Here is a 23,339-nt window from a genome sequence, read left to right on the forward strand (position 1 = left end):
CTTCTGATATCTTCTTTGAGAAATTGCCTCATGTCTCCACTTTTTAAAAACAGCACTGTGTAGTTGAATATCTAGACTCTGTTTAGTTCAAAATAAAGTCTCAGCACGTAGTCAAACGCTTTGGTTTAAAAATCATCATTTATTTAGTCCTCACATATATGGGAAGACATTCTCCTCAGACTTTGATTTGCGAGAATATTGAGAATACTGAACTGGATAATAGTTCATAAATCAAGGCTTCGAGTCTCCAAATTGTAGCAGATAACAGAATCTCTTTTTGCCTTCGCTAGGATAGGGGGATGAGATAGGTACGATTTATTAAGTTTCCAGGGTACCTTGTAAAGTGCCGCATAAATACAGGGTGGCTGAGTTCCTATTGCTCACGTACCCAACTACCAACAGTCTCTTAATTCCTGTCAGCCTTCCGAGCCTGGAAGAGTACTAACAAGATGGAGTCATCCATGATCTCTTTGCCAGCCACTGTTCATTTTGGAAATGGAAACCCCATGGTACTGGGTGGCTGGGCTCCCAAGCAGAAGCCCTGAGATATAGTTTTGCCTTTGACGATTCTGTGAAAGTGACGAAACCACATGAACTCCATGATCTCAAAGCCCTGCTCTGAAACATGAAGTCCGTATTAAAATTCTTACAGTGATTAGGTTAAAACAACAATCCCATTGTTGATCTTAACTGACTATGTTTCTGCTTACTGCTTAAATGTACTTCTCCCTTTCTCTTCTGAAACTATTTGTGTATGCCGCCAAGGCACACAGAGTTATTTGGCTTTAAAAAAAAAAAAAAAAGCAAAAGTGAGGCAACAGGAGCAGACCTTGGTGCACCCCAGGACTTTTAGAACATCAGGTCGTTTATGTGATGAGGCCGTCTGTCTGGGACCTGCCAGAAAGGAGAGTCCCTGCTCCCGACACAGCATGTGATGTGAACCCGGGCAATCCCCACCCCACAATGTGGCCCAGACATAAGTTCTGTTTGTCACGTTCTAAGGAAGTATCATTGATCGTCCTATGAATGGTGTGGCTTGGGCATCAGCAAGCCTCCCCCACCCCTTGTCGCATACTTGGGAAGAGTGTGCCATGTTGGACAGTGCTGTGAGGTCAAAGAGACCACAATGGGAATAATGCCAGTTTTTACTCCTTTGTAAACCATGGTTGGTTAGTTGGAGTATTGTATTAGTAGAACATGTAGTTCCCAGGAAATGACTCAAATCTTGCGCATATGCTCTGCCTTCCACATTCAAGTACTTGATATTTGTACTGTATCACCCTTTAAAGATTTGTGTTTATTATTTTCAATCATGTGTGTGGTGGGGGAATCTTTGCATAGGAATACAGGTGCCTGCAGAGGCCAGAGGTATCAGATCTCTGGAGCTAGCATAGAAGATGACTATGAGCCCTGAGATGTGGGGAGGTACTAGGAACTGAAGTCGGGTCCTCTATAAGAGCAGACTATGCTCTTAACCACTGAGCCGTTTCTCCCTGCCTCTCTTTATTACTTTTGAAAAGAATATAAGTGATAGTTACAGACAAGCATTCTGTAGCTTATCAAACCTATTTATAACAATGACATTTTTGGGCCTGGTTGGTTTGATTTTCTGAGATGCATAAAGATGCCAAGTGCAACATCATCACCAACCATCGCGCAGATTTCCAACACAGCTCTTCGACGCACCCCATTGGACTTAATGGCTGCCAGTGTCACTTTTTTACGAGATCAGCCCTTGGTGAGTTTCTGCTTCCAATGAGTCATCGTGTCTAATGATTGCATTTGTTATCTTTCAGAGCCATTGAACATCACATACCAAGAGTGACATCTGGTTAACGCCATCAAGGACAGCAACAATCTGAAGTCGGGGTCTCCTGTGTTGGAAGCTCAGAAAAATAAAAACCCAGAGAGTGAGCGTCAAAGGTAAACTTCATTTCCTTTGCGTAACCTACATCTGCAACATCCTGTAAAGATGCATTACATGAAACGTTTTCTTCTCTTTTTGTAGTGTAATGTATTTCTGCCTTGTGATTCTAAAGCTATTAATAGGATGCTGAATTTGACGTCCATTTTTTTAACTCCTTGGGTCCTGTACAGATTTTAATAAAGGTGGAGTTCATGTGTGGCAATCATTGTTGATCTAGGATGTCAGATCAGGCAAATGCAGTTTTCAGGACTGTAGGCTAAAATACTGGGCATGAGGCTAAGCGTGGAATAGAAGAAAATGATGGCACAGCATCCGCTCTGTGTTTTCTTTGCATGCTGGACACGTTTGCATTTATCAGCACAGGCGCGCACACTGATCTAAATCAGGAAACACTGAAGCCCGTGCTGCAGTCTCTGCTCTCTTCCTTCCATGTGCTCTGTTAGGAGAGAAAGACCAGAGAATGTGTAATTCAAATTCACTACATGTGTAATGTCAGATCAGAGCGGGATTAATATAGCTGGATACATCAGTAAGCTACTCTCCTGTTTGGGTTACGCATGCCACAAAGACAAGGACTTGAAAATGGCCCTCAACCAGGAAGATGACCCCTTGAGTCAAGAATGAGACAGCTGGGCCTTCTTACGGGCACATAATGTAATTTTCAACCAAGGCAGGAGGATAATACAATTGAGTCTAGACTGAACTACATAGTAAGAGACTGCCTCACAAAAATAAAATAATGAAAAAGGCAGAAGTACTGAAAGTGATGAATCATGGGTAAATTAATAAATCTTCCCTGGGAGTCATGGAAACTCGACTCTTGAGAGACCTCCCTTGGAAGTTTGGGTCTGGAATTTGCACTTGAAAGACATGCAGTAGGAGGATCACCCTCTGGGTCTGCCTTGGAGGGCATGAGCTCCCCAATGTTTTTAGGCTATGTTAGCCACACCTGAGGCAGAACACCCAGTTATCTGGGGAGGCCAACATTGTAAAGCAAAGAGAATCTAATGGAGAACAGAAATGCCCATCTCTGCAGCTATGGCTGCAATTGCAAGTGATCCAGGGATCATTATCCAGCCAATCAGTGACTTGGTTACATCCCCCTTTGCTTGATTTTGGTACCGGTCTTTTTTTCCCAGATGAAACATCTGAGAAGAACACGCTTTGTCATTTGAAGTCCTATCCATGTGTCAGAGAGCCCAAAATGAACTGTTTCAAGATAAACTTTTATCAATAGAGCTGAGCTCCAAATGAAACATGCATCCTGGCATACAGGTTTTTTTAATTAATATATATGTGTATTATTTATTCCTCCCCCCTCCCTCCTTGGCCTTCCTGTCTCCTCCTTTGCTCATTCATTCTCTTTTGGTCAGTGACTTTATTGAATGTTAGCTCTGAGGTGTTTGGGGGAGTTAGTTGCAATAGTTTTCCTGCAACTGAAATGTGTTTGGAACTATGCTGGAGTGTTGCTGTAAAGCATGGTACTGGTAACAGTTTAACAATCTGTGGCTGTTCATTCTTTTTTTTCTTTTCTTTTTTTCGGAGCTGGGGACTGAACCCAGGGCCTTGTGCTTGCTAGGCAAGCGCTCTACCACTGAGCTAAATCCCCAACCCCGTGTCTGTTCGTTCTTGCTGACTCCTCACCCTCTAAAACTGGTTAGTATTGAAGGTGGTATGGAAGCCTGTGCCTAAGTATTCAGATAGACAGATGACAGATGGATGAATGGATGGATGATAGATAGATAGATAGATAGATAGATAGATAGATAGATAGATAGATAGATGAGAGAGAGATAATAGATAATGTACAATATAGTATAGACAGATATATTTATACATAATTGGTTTCAAAGTGTGGTGAGCATTCTAGGAAGAGTTATAACTAATGTAATAACATTTAAAAATATAGCAGTTACTTACTGGGTATTGTTCACATTGCGAGTACCTCTCCCTCCCTCCCTCTCTGTCTCTGTCTCCCTCTCCTCCCTCCTCTCTCTCTGTCTTTCAGATAATCTGAGGGATTGGTTCTCTCTTATTCTACCATACCCCCACTTACTGGCTAGGCCATCTCTCCTCCCCCACTCCTTTCTTCTTTTCTTTAACATTAGAGTGTCAAACAGTAAAATAAAGAAGGATAAAGTCAGCAGTCTTGCTGTAATATATAAAATCACACTCAAAGTGACCAGCAAGGAACAAGTATTAAATAAATAATTTACAAGCAGACATTAGCAAGCATCTCAACTATTGCATAGTGATACATAGTGTTCAAACGAAAGCAATGAACATGGAAAGCAAGGGGCAGTGGCGAGGGAAGGTGACAGACAGCAGCGCCAGCAAAGCTGTGGCAATGACATGGCAGATATACCAAAAGGAGTAGACAGAACCAGGTCCCGAGTTGACATCACTGACAGTGGAAGGAGGGAGCACTGCTCAGAACAAATTGTACCCTAAGCACAGGATGACAATTGTGTGAATGCCTTCTGAGGCATGGCAAGTCCTCCCCTTGACTTGCAGTCTCACCTCTCACTAGTTTCTGTTCTCCATTTCCTTTGACTCCTGGGTCTTCCAGTGTGAAAATTCTGACTGTATCTTGTTTTAGTTCAGATCAAATATTCACAGATTTGCCACTTCACTGTTACCCAAACTGCTAGTTCGGAAGTTTTTAAAACTCACTTTGCTATCCTACTTTTACCCTTTGACTTAGCTCACCAGTGGTCTGACACACTACCTGAAAAGTAATATCTGTGGTCTGTCAAGCTTTGGGTTGCTTTGCTTTGGTAGGTCTGTGGTTGTTGGACACAGATCAACAAGATGAGTTCACAAATGAGCATTTTTAACAAGCTTTGAGTGAATGCTAACCTGTTTGTCTGGAGAGCTTACCTGGAGGACAGGATGACCTCAGACAGCACTACAATGATCCAGGGTATCACTCTAATGCTCATGTTACAGTATGAAGAGAGAGACAATAGTCTTCCTTGCCAGCCCACACTGTGGAGAGTTTGTATTAGCTTCAGCAGGTTCTTAATCTTGGGATGGAATGAGATCTGGTCACATACAGGGTTCCAGGCCAGCAGCTTGTGCTACATGGTCAGACATTGACCCAAAAAGGGAAAAGGGATAAATAATATGAGATCTTCAAGTCTAAATGATTCATTTCTTTATTTTTATATACATGAGCATGTGTCTGTGTCTATATATGTCCACTATGTGAGTGCAATGCTCATGGAGGCCAGAAGAAGGTGTCGGATCTGCTGGAACCAAACCCAGTTCCTCTGCAAGAGCAGTAAGTGCTCTTAACCTATGAACTTTTGTTCCAACCCTAAAATAATATCTTAATATCATGAGATATTGTAGCAACAATATGGCAGAAATACCAATAGGAGTAGACAGAACCAGGCCCTGAGTTTACAAGATGTCAGTGACGGTGGAGGGAGGGGGTATTGCTCAGAACACTTGCCCTACCGTATTCTAGACTTTGGAAATATATAAACATTAGATGGATGGATGGATGGATGGATGGATGGATGGATGGATGGATGGATGGATGATGGATGGATGGTTGATTTGAAGATGGCTAGATAGATGGATGGTTGAATGGTTGATTTGAAGATGGATGGATGGATGGATGGATGGATTTGATTTGAAGATGGCTAGATAGATGGATGGTTGGATGGATGGATGGATGGTTGATTTGAAGATGGATAGATGGATGGATGGATGGTTGATTTGAAGATACATGGATGGATGGATAAATGGATGGGCAGACAGACGGATGGATGGATAGTTGGATGGATGTATAGGTTCTGCAATAAGTGACTTCTTACAGAGAAATCTCTAGGATATCGTATAAAGAAAGATCTCCTTTGCATGGAATTTTCTTTATAAATATTACTCAACACAGAGGGCATCTTAGAGGACCAACTCAGTCTGTTCAAAGCTCGAGATTCCGGGCATTCCTATTCTTTTATTCTTTAATAAGCACAGCTTTTCACAAAAGATGTTTTGCTATCTGACTGACTACAATGAGAGAAATGCCATTTTTATCAGGACAAATTGTACATTCTACTTTATGAAAGAGCCACTAGGTGTGTGGGATCAGGAAATCACATGAATTCAATTCTTTTACAAATGTGTCTTCCTTGAGTTTATATTTTGCAGCTACGGTGTGGTCTGAATGTTTATTTACACAGAGGACAAAAGCTCTTTCCATTATCTTGCATTGAAATGTGCTCATGGTCAACATTGCCAGCCTTTCCTCTGTGTTTTCCAGACCATGATTCACTTGGAAAATTTATCCCATTTTGCTAAAATAACTGCCCCTACTGTCTGTTTTCTGCTCTTTCAATTATCAAGAAATTGGGTTTTCTGCCAGTATGAATTTTACTCTATATGTTTTAAAACCAAAGCCCCATGTTTTTGCCCCTATGTACTCTGTTGCAAACTAAACTTGAAAATACATACATGAAAATACTGACAATTATATGCTATCATAACTAACCATGGAGTATGATGAACATGAATCCTTAAAAATTTATCTTTTAAAATGAATTTCAAAATTCCTTTTAGTAGTAGAGAACTAATAACTTCATTTGTTATATAGCATGCTTCACATTAAAGCCTAAGTGTTAAGTAAATAATAGAAACACTAGGTTCCACGTTTTATTCCATGGATGTATTTGCTTGACTGAGTCCCAGACTTGTTACCTCGGTTAAAGAAAGAAGATCTTGAGTTGGGGATTTAGCTCAGTGGTAGAGCGCTTGCCTAGCAAACACAAGGCCCTGGGTTCGGTCCCCAGCTCCAGGGGGACAAAAAAAAGGCAAAAGAAAGAAGATCTTAGGATGGTGTTATGGGGATGCTTCAGGGGGTACCATACTTGTCACACAACATGAGGATGAGAGTTCGAATTCTCACCACCAATGTAAGGCTAGACACAGAAGCCCATGTCTGTAATCCCAGCACTCTTGTATTGAGATGAGAGGTAAAGCCAGGATAATCTTGGGACGCTCCTTATGCCTGTATAAATGTGTGTACACACAGAGAGAGTGGGGGAAGACAGGAGGACATACAAACACATACTTAAGACACTCTCTCTCTCTCTCTCTCTCTCTCTCTCTCTCTCTCTCTCTGTCTCTTTGTCTCTGTCTCTCTCTCTCTCTCTCTCTCTCTCTCTCTCTCACTCTCTCTGTCTCTCTCTCTCTCTCTCTCTCTCTCTCTCTCTCTCTCTCTCTCTCTGTCTCTCTCTCTCTCTCTCTCTCTCTCCCTCTCCCTCTCTCTCTCTGTCTCTCTCCATGATTTTAAGAGAGAAGATGGGAGGGCTAGAGAGATATCTCCATGATTGAGAGCACTGGCATCTCTTCCAACACACTTGCTCATTGGTTCTCAACACCCATATGCCAGCTTGTAACCTCTCTCCTCAGTTCCAGGGGTTCCAATGCCCTCATCTGGCCACCGAGAACATTGAGCACATACATGGTATGTAGATGTGCAAGCCAGCAAAATACATTAAGAAAAATAAGTATTTTTTAGAAAAGAAAAAGTGAGGAAGAGGAAGAGGAAAAAGGTGCTTAGGTCAAAACCCCTGAGATTTATTCCAGTGCCTGTCTTCAATCTCAGGGTACAGAGCTTATGCGGTGTGACCTAAAATCAGTGTCAAAAGTATGAAAGCATCAATCTGTTAACTGCATACAGTTAGAAACAGAGTTTAGAAGGTGGGGCAGGGGAATGCTAGGGCGGGGAGGCAGGACTGGGTGGGTGGGAGAGAGGGCACCCTCATAGAAGCAGGGAAGAGGAGGATAGGATGGTGGGTTGTGGAGAGGAAGCCTGGAAGAGGGATAACATTTGAAATGTAAATAAATAAAATAGCCAATTAAAAAAGATATAGAAAGATCTGAGTCCAACATTCAAGAGTTTCACTTATCACATGGCTGCCCTTAAAAAATATTCCAAACCATACTTAAGTATCTCTACCTGTAAAATGAGTCTTGTATTTTATTATTACCGTTATAATTATGATTATGATTATCAAGTGTGAGGTTGTTTGGAAGCCAGGAATAATGTGCAAAGTCAATCCAGAACTTGGCCAAAGCCAAACATGCACAGCTCTCTAATAACCTGCTCAGATCTCAAGACTGACTACACCCAAACTAAGGTGTCAGAAATGAGTCAACATTTTGTTCTCATCCATGAGGCTACGGAGAATTTTGCTGGAGACTTCAAAAGGTGAATACACTTTAGAAAAAAAAATGTATCTATAATGTAATCACTTGAGTCTTGAAAGGCTAATGGAAGAATTCAATGCACATTTTCATCTGAACGGGATGCCTCTAAATATCCCCATGACCAGTGAGTATAGACAGAAAACCAGGCTCCGTACCTCAAGAGTCACTTCTTCAGTGGGACATGAGGGCACACATCCAGTGTCCCAAGGCTTAGGAGGCCAAGATAGAAGGAATCCAAGGCCATCCAGGGCCACATAGCAAGTTCCAGACAGGGCTTGCTAAAGAGATCCCTCTTTCCCCTCCATCAACTCCCTGAAGGAAAATGAATGATTCCTTCATCTTTGAGTATAAAGTCTTCAAATGCCATCCTGTGTCCTCACCTATGATCTATATACACCTCTGGAAGAACTTAACCTAGAGATTCTACAAAAGACGGAACAACCTCAACAAATGTCCGCGTGCGTGGAATCTAGACCTGATTACCGTATATGCGAAGTTGTTCCTTTTCTGTTTCTCAAAATAAAAAGTACATTTCCATAACCAATTTGCCAGATGCGGCTTCGTCTCCAGAGGCAAAAGAAATCAAAATTCGGTCTCTAGAAGATTCATTTTGCTACAAGGCTCGTGTTCACACTGAACATTGTCTCTCTGACATTGGTTAACCCCAATTCTTCATCATCAGAACTTGGAGTGGCCTGCTCAGTAGACCGTCAGTGAAGCTCTGATGTAATATTTCAACCTCCGCACAGGATTTCATCCTTTTAGACTTTTTTTTTTCAATTTCAGCATCGTATACATTTGCTGTAAGTGAATATTTGGAGGTGATTCTTACTGTTTCGTCCTCTGTCCCTTTTATGTCAGAAATAATTTAGAAGCTGAAAACTGCTGTGCTCTCTGAAGAGCTCGATTAATTCAGACAATTGTAAGAAACAGAAATCCAGTTGTGGGGGGGCCGTGTGTCGAGTTTGTCCGGGTCTCAGAAATGTCGCCATCAAGATGATAAACCTGCTGATGAGCATGTCTGGGGGTGTACGGGATGAAGATAGATTATAGACAGGCAGTAGCTGATAAAAATATAGATGATTCACAGATAAATAGAGGACAGGTAAGTAGAATAAGAGAGATAGATCATAAAAATGCTTCACTCCTTCTTTAAAAGGGGAACAAGAATACCCTTGGCAGGGAATAGGGAGGCAAAGATTAAAACAGAGGCTGAAGGAACACCCATTCAGAGCCTGCCCCACATGTGGCCCATCCATATACAGCCATCCAATTAGACAAGATGGATGAAGCAAAGAAGTGCAGGCCGACAGGAACCGGATGTAGATCGCTCCTGAGAGACACAGCCAGAATACAACAAATACATAGGCGAATGCCAGCAGCAAACCACTGAACTGAGAACGGGACCCCCGTTGAAGGAATCAGAGAAAGAACTGGAAGAGCTTGAAGGGGCTCGAGACCCCATATGTACAACAATGCCAAGCAACCAGAGCTTCCAGGGACTAAGCCACTACCTAAAGACTATACATGGACTGACCCTGGGCTCTAACCTCATAGGTAGAAATGAATATCCTAGTAAGAGCACCAGTGGAAGGGGAAGCCCTGGGTCCTGCTAAGACTGAACCCCCAGTGAACGTAATTGTTGGGGGGAGGGCGGAAATGGGGGGAGGATGGGGAGGGGAACACCCATATAGAAGGGGAGGGGGAGGGGTTAGGGGGATGTTGGCCCAGAAACCGGGAAAGGGAATAACATTTGAAATGTAAATAAGAAATACTCAAGTTAATAAAAAAAATAGCAGATATAGTGTGTCGTATAAATTATGATGTTATTTATTTAAGCCGTCCAGTATTTCCCACGAGAGCAGCTCTTTCATTACACCATTTGCTCATGATCTATAAAGGCCTTATGCTATATGACTGGATAATTTGTTTTTAAACAAACCATTATGAACTTTATTGCAGCTCACTGCTTTTGGGTCTTTGCTTACCTGTGAGAATATGCAGGAACCACAGTCATTGCTACAGCTTGCCAAAAATAACGAGAAAAAAGAAATCAGGATTGCTGGCTGCGTTTATTTCATCTTTGTGTATCCTCAACATATGCTAGGGATTTTTCACCCAACAGACCATATTCACTCAAAGCTAAATTTGGGGAAATGGTGATACTATGCTAAATAACTAACTTTAGAACTGGCATTTCTTACTCTTCTAGTGCAATCTGGGAACTGAACATCAAATATCATTCAAGACTGACAAAACTCTAGGATCCACAGAGTCCATCTCTCTGGCATTCCAAATATTGGTGACTTTTTTATTGAGACAGTTCTTTTGTTTTGTTTTGTTTTTAGCTCTGCCTGTTCTGGAACTCACTGTGTACATAAGGTTTGTCTCCAACCGATGGTCGATATGGGAGAACCAAGCCTAGACAAGGGGTCCCGAATTTCATAAGAAAGCTGACTGAGCAGGGACAAGGAAAGCCAGTAAACAGCATTCCTCCATGGTCTCTACTTGAGTTCCTGGCCCCAGGGTCCTGCCTTGAGTTCCTCCTAGGCTTCCCTTGATTGTGAACTGTGAGCTGTAGGCTGATATAAACCTTACTCTCCCGAAGTTGGCCATGGTGCTCACCACAGCAGTAGAAAGTAAACTGGGATGCAGGGTCGGAGTCGAGAATGTTTGGAGCGCGTCATGCTTCGGTGATGGCCTGGCTGCCCTGTGGAATGTCCGTTCTGTGTAAGGTTTGGGGTTGTGCCTGCGCATTGGTAGTGACGTTAGTTATGCTGCTGAGGCAGAACCGCAGAAGATCCCTTATCTGAGCTGGGGTGCGTTGCTGTCCGTGAAGGTGTCGCACGTATAAGCACAAGATGTGGCTCAGGGCACGGGGTTCTTCACATAGAAGTAATCCTAATCAGACCCCTTGGCTCTTAATAAGAAACCCAAGTGCTTTGATGTGCAATATATACTGAGCTTAAACGGGCATTCATTTAAATATCCCTGGGGGTGTCAAACGCCTCTAAATGTTACACGTAGAAAGTATTTCATGAGGGATTTGAGAAAGGCTTCAGACATTGGGAACCATTCTTACTTAAGAAACAGCAGTAAAATAAATGTGCATTGGTATGAAAAAGCTTCAAACATGTATCCCTTTTGAACTTTAAAGTTACTGCTTCTTTTTGAATATATTATTTTTTTTTTCACTCAAACCTGTTTCTAGGTGTGGGGATTTTTTATTAAACTATGACTACATCCTTTTCCTCCTTTTTATTTTCCTCCCTTCTACCTTTTCCATGCACCCTCCACCAGTCCCTCTCAAATAAATGGCCTCTTTTCTTTAATTGTTATTGTTACCCAGTCGGAGGCTTATCCCTGTGGATGAATAATTCTTCCTCTCTCAGCAGGCCTTGCTTGTCTGTAATTCTTTGTCCAGAGGAGGGGGGGCAGGCCGTGAGATTCTCCCTTCCACAACAGCAGGTCTATTGATGTGGTGCTTGCTCCAGCCTTCTTTAGGCAGCCATATTGATGAGGTATCATGGTTGTAGCTTCTCAGACATTTCTAGAGGACAAACTTCCCATCTGGTGTCCTGGTCCTCTGGCTCTTAGAATCTTGTCACCCCCATGTTTACAATGCTCTCTGACTTGGATGTGAGGGTTCAGCCCCCTACACACCACAGTCAGTTCTTTGCTTCTGAGCACTCACTGTTTTCTGTAACGGTCTCCATCTGCTGCAAAGAGAAGAGTCTTTGATGAGGAGTAAGAGATAAACGTATCTATGTGCATAAGGATAAGCATGTGGAATGTCCTTCAGGGATTATGCTGCTCTAGTGAAGTGTTGGCAGTAGTCTTTCCACCAAGATCCTCACATGACCTCATGTGCTATGCTGGGAGCTAGGTTTCCAGTTTCAGACATGATTTTTCTCCTGATGATAGGTCTTAAGTCCACTTGCATAGTTGTTGTTTACTGTCAGGACAAACACACACACACGCACGCGCATGTGTGTATCACTACTATATCCTTTGGAGTGTCCTTTTGGGGCATCTTACCATGATGGTCATTACTGTGGTTCATAGACATCATACCTGGGTTCAACTATTGGTTGCGTCTTTCTTGCTTGCATAGACCCTATCTGGATGAGAAAAGTTAGTTCTCTGACAGGAGACTTTTACCCCCAATCCAGCTCAAGTCTTCCAGGTCCTGAGTATGAAGTAAGTACGTAGTGTCACATGGTGTCTTGATTAGTCAGGACTTACCTTCAACTTCTGGAAGGAAAACAAGGACCGTATCAATAGCCCTGACCAAAAACCAAAAGGTTATTTCTCATGACTAGAACTGAAGTTTATGTTAGCTTGGGAGGGAGCATTATCAGCTCAAATGGCATAACTCATTTTTAAACTATATGTATTATATATCATATGCAATAAACAATTATATACAATATATTTAATTTTTATATTAAATATATTTATATATAGTTATATAGTATTGCATTACATATATTATATATTGCATGTTATATTTTACATATTACATGTTATATACTGTATATTGCATATTATATGTCATATATCATTGTATATTGTATATTACATACTATATATACTCTATTGTATATTATATACATATTTTATATTATATTGTATATTTTATATTGCATATTACATTTTATATATTACGTAATAAGTAATATATCATATATGTGTATGTCTGTGTGTAGAGTTACATGTATCATATGTAATCTTAGATAAATAAGGAATAATAAGATATCTTACAGTCTTTTCAAGCATTATTAGTGTTGTTTTCCTCCCCTCCCCCTCTTCTTCTACACTTACCTCCTTACCCTTTCAGCATAATCTTTTTAGTTCCACCCATCTACCTCTAAATTTCATTACTTCATTTTTCTTCACAGCTGTGTAGATGACCACATTGTCACTATCCACTTGGCAGTTGAAGGTCATTAGTTTTTTTCCATTCCTCATTATCTGTGAACTTTTTTTTCTATATAATTATATGAAAGAAGGTACTTTAGGCAGGAGTGCTGAAGTGCTGAGGCCTAGGAGGATATGAAGAAGGCGATGCCCAGCCCAGTCTTCCACCCTACAGGACAGATCACTAACAGGAGTAGAGGGTTGGGTCATGAGCCGGGAAGGGCCATAACCCATGGCCCATGAAGGGAGATGGTGCTAAGATGCATAGGGAGGGGAAGTTTTATGGAATGCAGGCTAAGAATGAGGTTTCAGGATCAGAATGGAGAAATTTATCTTGTTTTATTACTGTGGAATGAACCTAGAGCCTCAAATGTAATGAGTAAGTCTGGTGTCTTTGAGCTACCCCCCAGTCCTCAGACTAGGAGATTTAACTAATATAAATAATAATTTCACCATGGTTTTAAGCTTGGAAACTTCTGCCCTTCAAATATGGTGTCTGTCTTCCAAGATAGTGTGATCACGAAACTCAGTCATCCCGGGTCACTAATCTAACTTTCTGAAGGAGCGCTTTGGCAGTGTCAGAATCTTAAGATCCACCATTGACTTGCCCCAGACTTCAGTCCCAGCTTCCTCTCAGACCCTTCATTAGGTCTTGTTTGTGTTTTCTGGTTCGTTCTGACTCCTCCCTTCCTAAACCTCTGGACCAGCTCCCTTCCTTATACCTGAGCCACTTCATTAATACCCTTACCCACATCTGTGCTCAAAGAGAGCTTCTAGCCACAGTTTCATTCTGGAAACCGTTTTTGTATTAACCTCTCCCAGATACCATTGAAGACACATTGCTTTAATTTTAACTAATACGCAGAATCACAAAAGTTAAACATTCTGGGGTCAATGTGCGATATATGTATACACCGGGTGATGTCTAAATCGGGGTGAATGCCTTTATATTTTCAGCCATCTATCATATCTGTGGTAAAAACTATTTTTAAAACCCTACAGCCTTTTGAAATGCACAGCATATAATCATTATCTGTCATCATCGCTCTGTGCTGGGATGCCCTAGAGCTTTTCGCTTCCGTCTGGTTGTAATTTAGTGCCTGATGATCAACCTTTTCCCATGACTCATCTGTTCGCAACTATGGAAACCACCGTTTATTCTCAGCTTCTCTGAAATCGGCATCACTACATTTCATGATGGGAGAGGTCACTCGGGTCTTCTCTTGTGCCCTCCCCTCACCCACTTAATATGATGATGCCTAGTTCTATTCAGTTATCACCAACAACATTGTTTAACATTTTTGGTGAATGAGTAATATCCCATTGAGTGCAAAGACCACATTTTCTTTATCTGTTCATCGATTGATGGATACTTGCGTTGTTTTCAATTTTTGGATGTTAGGGATAGAGCCATAATGAGCATGAGCAGATATCTACTCAATATGATTATTTCCTTTAACAGATGCGCCTACAAGTGGAGCAATAGCATTTCCTTAATTCCTCTGTGCCAGACACAGTGCTAAGCACTGTACTTCCCATTGTTTTTAATGACAATTTCAGACAGTAGGTGCTATGATTATTCCTGTTTATACAAATGCAAAAAGAAAGAAGTGGTCTTGGGTTTTATAAAATGTGACCCAAGTAGGAAGGCTCAGCTCCAAACCCAAGTTGGTAACCCTGTGTCCTAAGGCTATGAGACAATGACAGTCAGACCCCAAGACATCAGCCTGGATGGATTATAATGGAATTAGAATTATTCCTATTGGGCAGGTATTGACCCAAGAATTTAAAGACACGACAGGGCTAGATTCTGTTGCACTAAGTAGTTCTGATGGGCAGACTGTGAGTGTTTCTTGGCATTTGGATCTGCAGAGATCCTGGTACCTCCTGGGTAGAGCCTTATCTGCGTTGTGCTCATGAACATGCCAGCTGCCCTCGCTCTCCTGCCCTCGCTCTGCCCTCTCCACAGGACATGGCGTTACTATCCCTAGTTCAACACTGTCAGTCAGTTCCACTGCATGAAGACACCCTTACCCAGGCTTATGACCTTTATTCAAGGACCTCTATCTAACACTTAGGGTGTCGTCACTGGTTCTGTAGCTGAGCGCCATACAGTGACTCTTCATCTGGCTCCCAGGGCCTGTCGAAGTATCCCCCCAACCCCTATCTGTCAAAGATAAGGGAAGTAAAGCTCATAGCTGTTGCTGTATAATTTAAAAAGGGCACGACCTGTTCCTGCCTTGTCACTGCTCCACGCTAGGCCCCTCGGACCTGGGTGGTCACTCCCTGGCATTAGTTCTGGCACCATAGGGACATAGAACTAGCATTAATTTATCTCAGTGGTGGCTAGCTTCAGTGTGGCACCACACCACGTTAGCCTAGCTATCTTCTAGCCCTAGGGGTCTCTACATTCCCATTGCTAGTCTCCCTGGCCAGCCCTAGCCAGCCGGGAACTCTGTTCCCAGCTACCCAAGTAATATCAAGACTCAACAAACTGTAACCCAACAACCAGATTTATATGTTAAATACTCAGTGTACAATACATCCACTCAATAAACTTACAACAAATTGATAAGGATACAAACCGCCCATCTAGATAAGATATAATTTGCTCATCTAGACATACAAAATCCTGTACACATCCATCTCTTAAGAATATTCATAACAACTTGTAAATGTGTGAGAAAAATCTTAACATCTACCTGCCATGTTCTTTCAGCTGCCCCCTCTCCTAGCTCCAGTCTCCTCCACCTCTCTAAAACTTTCCTCCAGCCCATCCTTCCTTCTTGTCCAATGACAGCCTCATTCCATCCCATACCTGACTTCACCTGCATAATGACATCAACCTACACATAGCTGTGATGGGAGTTTCCTGCCCACAGGTCATCTGGAGCACCTTCAGTTTACCAAGGCCTAGAATCAACAAACATGCAAGGTACACACAGTAAGTGCTCAATACTATGTGTAATGCACACATTGAGTACGAGATCTGTTTAAACCTCTTATCAAAACAATTTAAAACTCTCAGGAATTAACGCTTTTCAAACCTGCGTCACCCTCTTCAATCCCTGCCTACCAGTATTCCCAGAGCAGATAAAACTACTTGTCCAAATGTCTTCATTTTACATTGTTTTCCTGTAACATTTTGAAGGTAAGATGCATTCTGGTAGAATACAAGTGGATTTTGCCTTATCCAGTCATCAATAGGATACCATGCTGTGGCCGAGGACCATTTCTTCCCTAGAAACTCGTGATACTTCTCCTTAGAGAAATAAAGTAAGGGGTGTTAAGAGGCAGTGTGCTTTATAAGTAGCATCTCATTTTATTATTATAATACTTAAAACCAAGTGCTTTTTGTATTCTTGTTTTACCAACCATCAAAGAGGAGACAGAAAGGTTCCATTATTTCTTCCTGCATGTGTACAGCTAGTAAATAGGAGACTGAAATTTGAACTCAGGCACCATAGCTTAGAACTTCTTTTTTAGACACTCAATTAATGAGTGAGCAGCACAAACCCTACTGTATATCAGGCATGCTTTTTGGACCTAATAGGGAGTCAATGAGTGTGTACTTAATGATTGTGCTGGGTGAGTGGTCAATCAAGGTATTCATTGGCTGACGCATGAAAGTGCACTCATGTCTTAATGGCAGTTGAGTCATTTTGATTTAAAAAAAAATGAGTTCCCTAAGGCAGCCACTTTTAGTTTTCCAATTTGACATGCTGTACCAATTCATCCTCAATTAAAAGAAAGCAATTGCCAAGTGCCTGGGAAATAGTCAATTATTGTCTGTGTTGCCCAGCTTCAAGAATCAGAGTTCTCGAATCTGCAAAAACAGTAAAGAAGAAGACATAGAATTCTATTTCAGCTGCCTTTGAAGTGCTGGCTGGGTATTATTGACTGTATTGTAATTTAAATTTTGGAGTCTTAGAATTTCAGATCTGGATGAGAATTTTGGATTATCTGTGCCAACTAGCTACCTCATGCCAGAAGCATTCATACACACAACATTTTAAAAATAAAATCTTTGACAAATATTCCCCTAACATTTGCATAGCATCAATAGAGTTAGTGATGGCTTTTTTTCACAGTGCTATATAGCAAATGAGCCTATGGCCAGTATAACATTAGGATAGCTAGCCAATGGAGTCCTGAAGCAGTCAATATACTCTTTCTTCTCATGCCTGTGTTTCAGGGATCTGTTTTGCCTCATTATCAGCACAGTTCATGTACATATTATTTCATATTAACTCTGTTCCTCTAAAGCAGAGGTCAGCAAATATTATCTCCCATCTGGCCTAGCTCCTCTTGCCAAAGCTCAAGTTTTCTCGAGGCACAGAACACTTGCTCTCTTGTGTCCTGTTTGTTTTAGGGTTTTGTTTCTTGTGTTGTGTTATTGTATCTGTGGTGCCTAGGGTTGAAGCCTGAGCGATGTGGACGATGAGTTCCAACACTAAGTGTGTTATAGTGTCTGGGGCTCTTTGATTTGTCCGAAAGGGCCAAATGAGGCAGCCACAACAGAGATGGATGGCATTGTCAAGAAAGGCTAAGTCATTGTTATCTGACAGTTTGAGAAACGTCTATCAATCTGTGCTCCAAAATACCACAGCTCCTCATGTGTCTTGCCCTTTTTCTCATTTGTTTCTGAATACACTCACTGTGCATCCTAACCGAGGTTGCTGTTGCTGTAAAGAAACATCGTGAGTAAAGGTTTATTTACTTTATTTAGTTATTCGTCACTGTTTATCACTGAAGGAAGTCAGCACAGGAACTCAAGCAGAGCAGGAAGCTGGAGGCAGGAGCTGATGCAGAGGCCTTGGAGGGATGCTGCTTATTGACTTGCTCTCCATGGCTTGGCAGTCTGCTTTCTTACAGCACCTAGGACCACCAACCTGAGGTGATCCCACCCTCAATCAACTGAGTCCTCACCCATCAATTACTGATTAAGAAAATGTCCTATAGGTTTGCTTACCGCCTAATCTTATAAAGGCATTTTGCCAATTGAACTACCCTTCTCTCAGGTGACTCTCGCCTGTCTCAAGTTGACATAAAACGAGCCAGCACAACTGACCCCTTGTCGATTGGACACACAAATACATCGTCACTGTTAAACCACAACTGTTCCTTTCTTGTTCTTTCCCAATTACACATTAATAAAGACATCATAATATAAAACAACTTTGCAAGCTTAAAAAATGCCCCACAGCCTTACAAAGTCAAACATCTGTAAAAGTTGTATCTTTTAAAATCCAAAGTCTTGGCTTAAAAATCCCCCAACATTTTATGAGTTTAAAGCCTCAATCATGAGCGTCTGTAAAATCAGAAATAAATATTGTATCTCAAGAGGGTAGAGCCAGGGCACAGCCACAATGTGAACCAAGCAAAACCAAACTCCAACTGTGTAAATAACTCACTGTCCAGGGTCTGGGATTTACTCATAATCTTCCGGGCTGCTCCAAGGATCTTGGGTCACTTCTCTGGCTTTGTCCTCTGCAGCACACAAAGCTTGTCTTCTAAGCTCAGGCTGATCCCACTCCACTGCTACCGCTGTTCATGGTGGTCATCCCAAGGTATTAGAATTTCCAAAATGCTGAGATCTTCTGCTGCAACTGAGCTGTACTTTTACCAGTATCCTCCTGAGCTCTTTTCGTGGTGCTAAGCCTTAATTTCTCTTCATGACCCTTCAATTCTTGCCCTTCAGCTGCTACCTGCACTCTCACCAATGGGCTCTCCTGATTTCTCACAGTACCAAGCCTTGCTGCTCTGTTTGTAGTCACATGCAAGTAGGATTTGTTGAAAGGAGCCAAAGCAAGAGGATCACAAGTTTGAAGCCAGCCTGGGCTACATCCTTCTATATCTTCAAAACTAGGAGTGCCTAGTGTAAGAGTCACTGCCGAGTTCAGCTGCCTGCAGGAGGTACAACATTGGCTGCCTCTGGTGTACAAGCTGAAACTTGTGCTAAAACTGAGGAAATACTTCTCAGAAGATGTCATCTCAATGATGCTGCTCTCTCCTTAATCACTGCTAATTTCTTAGTTCCAGGTAACCAACGTCATTTGTCTCAGTAATTCAGTTTTAACTTCAGTGGTTCTGATCTCTTGTTAATCACAGTTGACTCTTCACATTCAGCTGTCCAGAAACCGCAGAATCTTAATTCAAAATAACTGATAAACCCAGATAGAATCTTTAAGCGTCCCTCTGAAACTTCACAAGCTGGGACTCCATCATCAACATTTTCATCTTCCAAGCTCCTAACAGAACAACTCACTGAACTGTCAAACTCAATACTTTTTCTAGCCCAAAGTTCCAAAGTCCTCCCATGATCCTCCCAAACTCAACATAGACAGGTCTTTCCCATCAATATCGCCCCACTACCAATTTCTGCCCTAGTTAGGGTTACTGATGCTGCATCTGTAACACCATGAGCAAAGCCACTTCAGAAGGAAAGGTTCATTTGACTGTGTCTCATCATCACTGTTCATCACTGGAGGAAGTCGGGACAGGAGCTCAAACAGAACAGAAGCCAGGAGACAGGAGCTGAGGCAGAGGCCCTGGAGGGGTGCTGCTAGCTAACTACTTTCTTATAAAACCCAAAACCACCTGTCAAACTCACCCACAGTCGGCTGGCCTCTCCAGATACGTCACTGAGAAAAAGCACTATCGTCTTGCCGACAGCCTGCTCTTATGGACAGGTACTTTCTCAGTAGCCTCCCTACTCTCAGATGACTCTAGCTTGTATCAAATGGACATATGATGATCCTTCATACCATGTTACCTGAAATTTTTGACATGATTGTGGTAGCTTGAAGGACATGAATACAAAGACTACACACAGGGCTTGACTATCTTCTTATAATGTTTAATAACTGCCCTCCCCCCGCACACACACATACACATAGAGACATGCATGCTACTATCTAAAGCTGATTGGCTAGGAAAAGACAAAGACTTCTCTGTTTTGTTCTACAGAAAGTCGAATGCCACCATTTGCCCTCGGGGTATAGATGTCCTAGTTAAGTCATCATGTGCTTCCGAAAAGATGCACAGCAGTACAGTTAATGACTACTGAAGATACTAGAGTTACATGTATTAATGACTTTGAAAATTAAGCAGATATCCTTTCCTTCAGTAAAATTTTCTCCATAATAGTCATTACTTATCATTTCTCCCCTGGCTGCCTCCTGGACAACTATAGTAATTCCCTTCAAGATTTCACAAAAGGCTGATTTCTTGCTACTCCTTCTAGAAACTCTCTGGTCTTCTTCCTGCCTCTTGTATCCTCCTTGGAGTATTTCCTAGATGTCAGAGCTGGCTTCCTTGGCTGTAAGTAAGTATCCTGGAGCCCCTCGTTGAGGCTTTGCTGAGACATCCCTAGTCCAAGCTTATGCTTTGTGAGTGTCTGAGTCAGGGATGGGAGTAGTCATGCCCTTTACTGGAATGTACTTCACAACAGCAAGAACTGAGTCCAGCTGGGTCACCACTGCCTTTACTGCTTTCTGAGTCATTATTAGCTTAACAAAAACATGAAACACGAGTTTCCTGAAAGTATTGAAATGGCAAGAGATTTTAATATATATTCATATCTCTTGGGATCCTTCATCCAACCTAGTGAATGAAGGTAGCGTGTGTTTACGCCATAACTGACTCCACGTCGCTTCATAAGCTTCCGCCTAGGTACTGTGTTTGTGTGCCCCTAAGCTATGGTGACATGAGGACGTAGTGTGTCAACAATGTGAATGAAACTGACTTAGAAAACTTGGAAAATAGGAGCTAGCCATCTGTAAGCTTGCATGTATAGTACTTCGAAACACATTAAGAATAGGAAGCTTGCCACGGTTTTCCTTTAAACCCAAATTCTCTAACAGTTTCCCCCTGCCTCTACCTGCAAAACATCATGCTGATAGCTTTTTCTTATTTGGAACGTATCAAAGGACATCCTCATTTTCTTGTGCAGCTTGCAGTGGGCAGTAATTGAGCTGTTGCGCCCCTGTCGCCTTTCATCAGAGATCGATTAACTATTTTTGGAGTCACACCTGTGCTTAGGGATGGTCATTGATTGCAGATACCTCCGTCTTCTCCCTCCATTTCCAAACCCAAAGAAGCCTTCTCACTCTGTGAGCAATTCTTGTCAGGAGTTTCTCCTGAGTTTATTCTAGAGTACAGAGTACAGTGTTTCAGTGGGAAATTTGTGGGCATTTGGGGAAACCACAAGAAAGAAAAAAATAAGAAAATAAATAAATATAAACTACTTTACTTCTTTATTTAAGTGTTTCTCAATACTTTATGCCATTTTAATTCATTTGGGCTCATTTAAACGCCTTGGTCTACTATGGCCCAAATGGCCAGGTCTTGCATCTGTTTCTAACTTGGTCATTGGCTCTGACCTCAAGCATATGTTTCACCCTCCACTCTGATGGATGCTGACTGCCCTGGGAGGGGACAATTTGGGGGCTTTGCTAACATCATGTGTCCATTTCCTGATTGCCCTGCCAGCTTTAACCTTTAAGAACCCACTCATCTTGGTGAGGACTCAGCCCTTAGTTGCAGTGGTTCCCACCCAGCTGTTTCTCCTCCACTCATTTGACTATCAGGGGACCCTTCCAGAGCATTTAGAAAACAGGAAATGGTATATAAAGGCTAAGTGTGCAGTCGTGTATTCATGTGAAAGCAGCAGTTGTAGGAGGTAAATCATCACCTACAGGGACGCAGAATGCTCTCGATGAACTCAGTGGCATTCTCCAGGGGAAATATTGTGTAGCTAACAAAGAGAGGGGAATTCTATTAAAAGCAAGGCTTATCTCAAATCTGAAATGCTTTTGAAAAACCTCAGCCTTATTGTAGGTGATTGTATTCTGCGATTTCTCTTGACAGATGAGTGGATTTTTATGTGATTTATGTCTTATAAAATGAGTTTTCTCTATGTTTCTTTTCACGTTGACTCGATCGTTTAAGTTGATTGAATATGCCAAAAAAATGTGGTTTGGATTGTGGCTTTAATTTCTTTGTCTGTCTTTTAGCTCTTATCTTCAGGAGTCCTAATTCACTATTACCTCAGAAGAGTCATTAGCAGTACACAATATTGTAATGTCTAGTTTCCTGTTTTGGAGCAAATACGTGATCCTCAAGGCTAGGTTCGGTTGTGTTTCTTCGATAACATGTTTAACTATGAGAAATCATTCTCACTGCCTCACTGGTCAATGAACCCATGTGGTCTTCAGCATTGACTGACATTTTTATTCCACAGATGTACTAATCGAATAGGAGCTTCTGCATATACCTGTCTGCTATCCTTTTTCTAAAGTCAGAATCTTCCTTTACCTGGGCTTCTCTTGTCCCTGTTACCCTTATGCCAACCCCGACACATTTTTGCAAAAAGTTTGACTAATCACTACTGGTAATCAATGACTATTCCTGGGACAAGTCCCTGGCTGATTGAGCAAATAGCATTTATTTTCACTCACAGGATTGGAGTATTTGCTGTCCCACACAAGGGATCTTTTTGCCTCCATGATAAGAAATAGAACTCAAAAGTAAAGAGATGGTAAGCCTTTCAGATTAAAACCATCAGTTGAAATAAGTAAAAGACTGAAGGAAAAGGGGGGAAGCATTTGCCTGCATAGGAGGACTGAATAAGTCCTTTTATTGGATTGCCAGGGTAATCCACGTCTGGTCATTTTCCCATTAATCCTGTGGGCATAAAGGTTTTTTCCAGAGTGGTTGATTGGTTGGTTTGACATGTTTTTGCCATGTAGTCCAAACTTGCTTCAAATTCACAATCCTTCCACATCCTCTCAAGTGCTAGGAACACAGGCAGAGAGAGAGAGAGAGAGAGAGAGAGAGAGAGAGAGAGAGAGAGAGAGAGAGAGAGAGGGGGGGGGGGGAGGAACAGAGGGAAGGAGGGTGGGAGAGAAAACTTGGAAACTCTTCTTTTCATGCTCCAGTGAGTCTCTTTCTTATGTTAGACAGGATCACTAGTCAGTCCATCTTTGGGAACTCGAAGTTGTCATGCGCACTGGCCTGGTTTGTGTCCTTGCAAGGGCAGATGTGAAGAGGAAAGAGGAAAGGGTGTAGCTTGTTCTAGGCATCCCTGATAAGGAAGGGACCCTGCTTTTGCTATACTGGACACCCTGAGAGGTCAGGTCCTGCCTACTTTGGTTTGATTGGCTCCATTGCTTATTTGCCTGTACAACCTGACACATTGTGGTCAGGAATCCATGGCAAGCAAACCTGCCCATCTTATAGCTGGTTAAGTAGAGAAAAAAGGAATGTCTGG

At 41.9% G+C, this 23,339-nt stretch overlaps 1 protein-coding gene across 5 annotated transcripts in view; it reads left to right on the forward strand.

Moving 5' to 3' along the window:
• The window catches only part of Dlgap1 (DLG associated protein 1), a 705,387-nt gene that overhangs the window by 170,731 nt on the left and 511,317 nt on the right, over window positions 1-23,339 (forward strand). For all 5 annotated transcript variants that reach the window (XM_032901733.1, XM_032901736.1, XM_032901735.1 and 2 more), the window contains exon 2: window positions 1,797-1,923. The gene's annotated coding sequence lies outside the window, so the exon portion shown is untranslated. The remainder of the gene's footprint in view (window positions 1-1,796; window positions 1,924-23,339) is intronic.

This window comes from Rattus rattus, chromosome 4 (genome assembly GCF_011064425.1).
Source record: "Rattus rattus isolate New Zealand chromosome 4, Rrattus_CSIRO_v1, whole genome shotgun sequence".
NCBI classification, from domain to species: domain Eukaryota; kingdom Metazoa; phylum Chordata; class Mammalia; order Rodentia; family Muridae; genus Rattus; species Rattus rattus.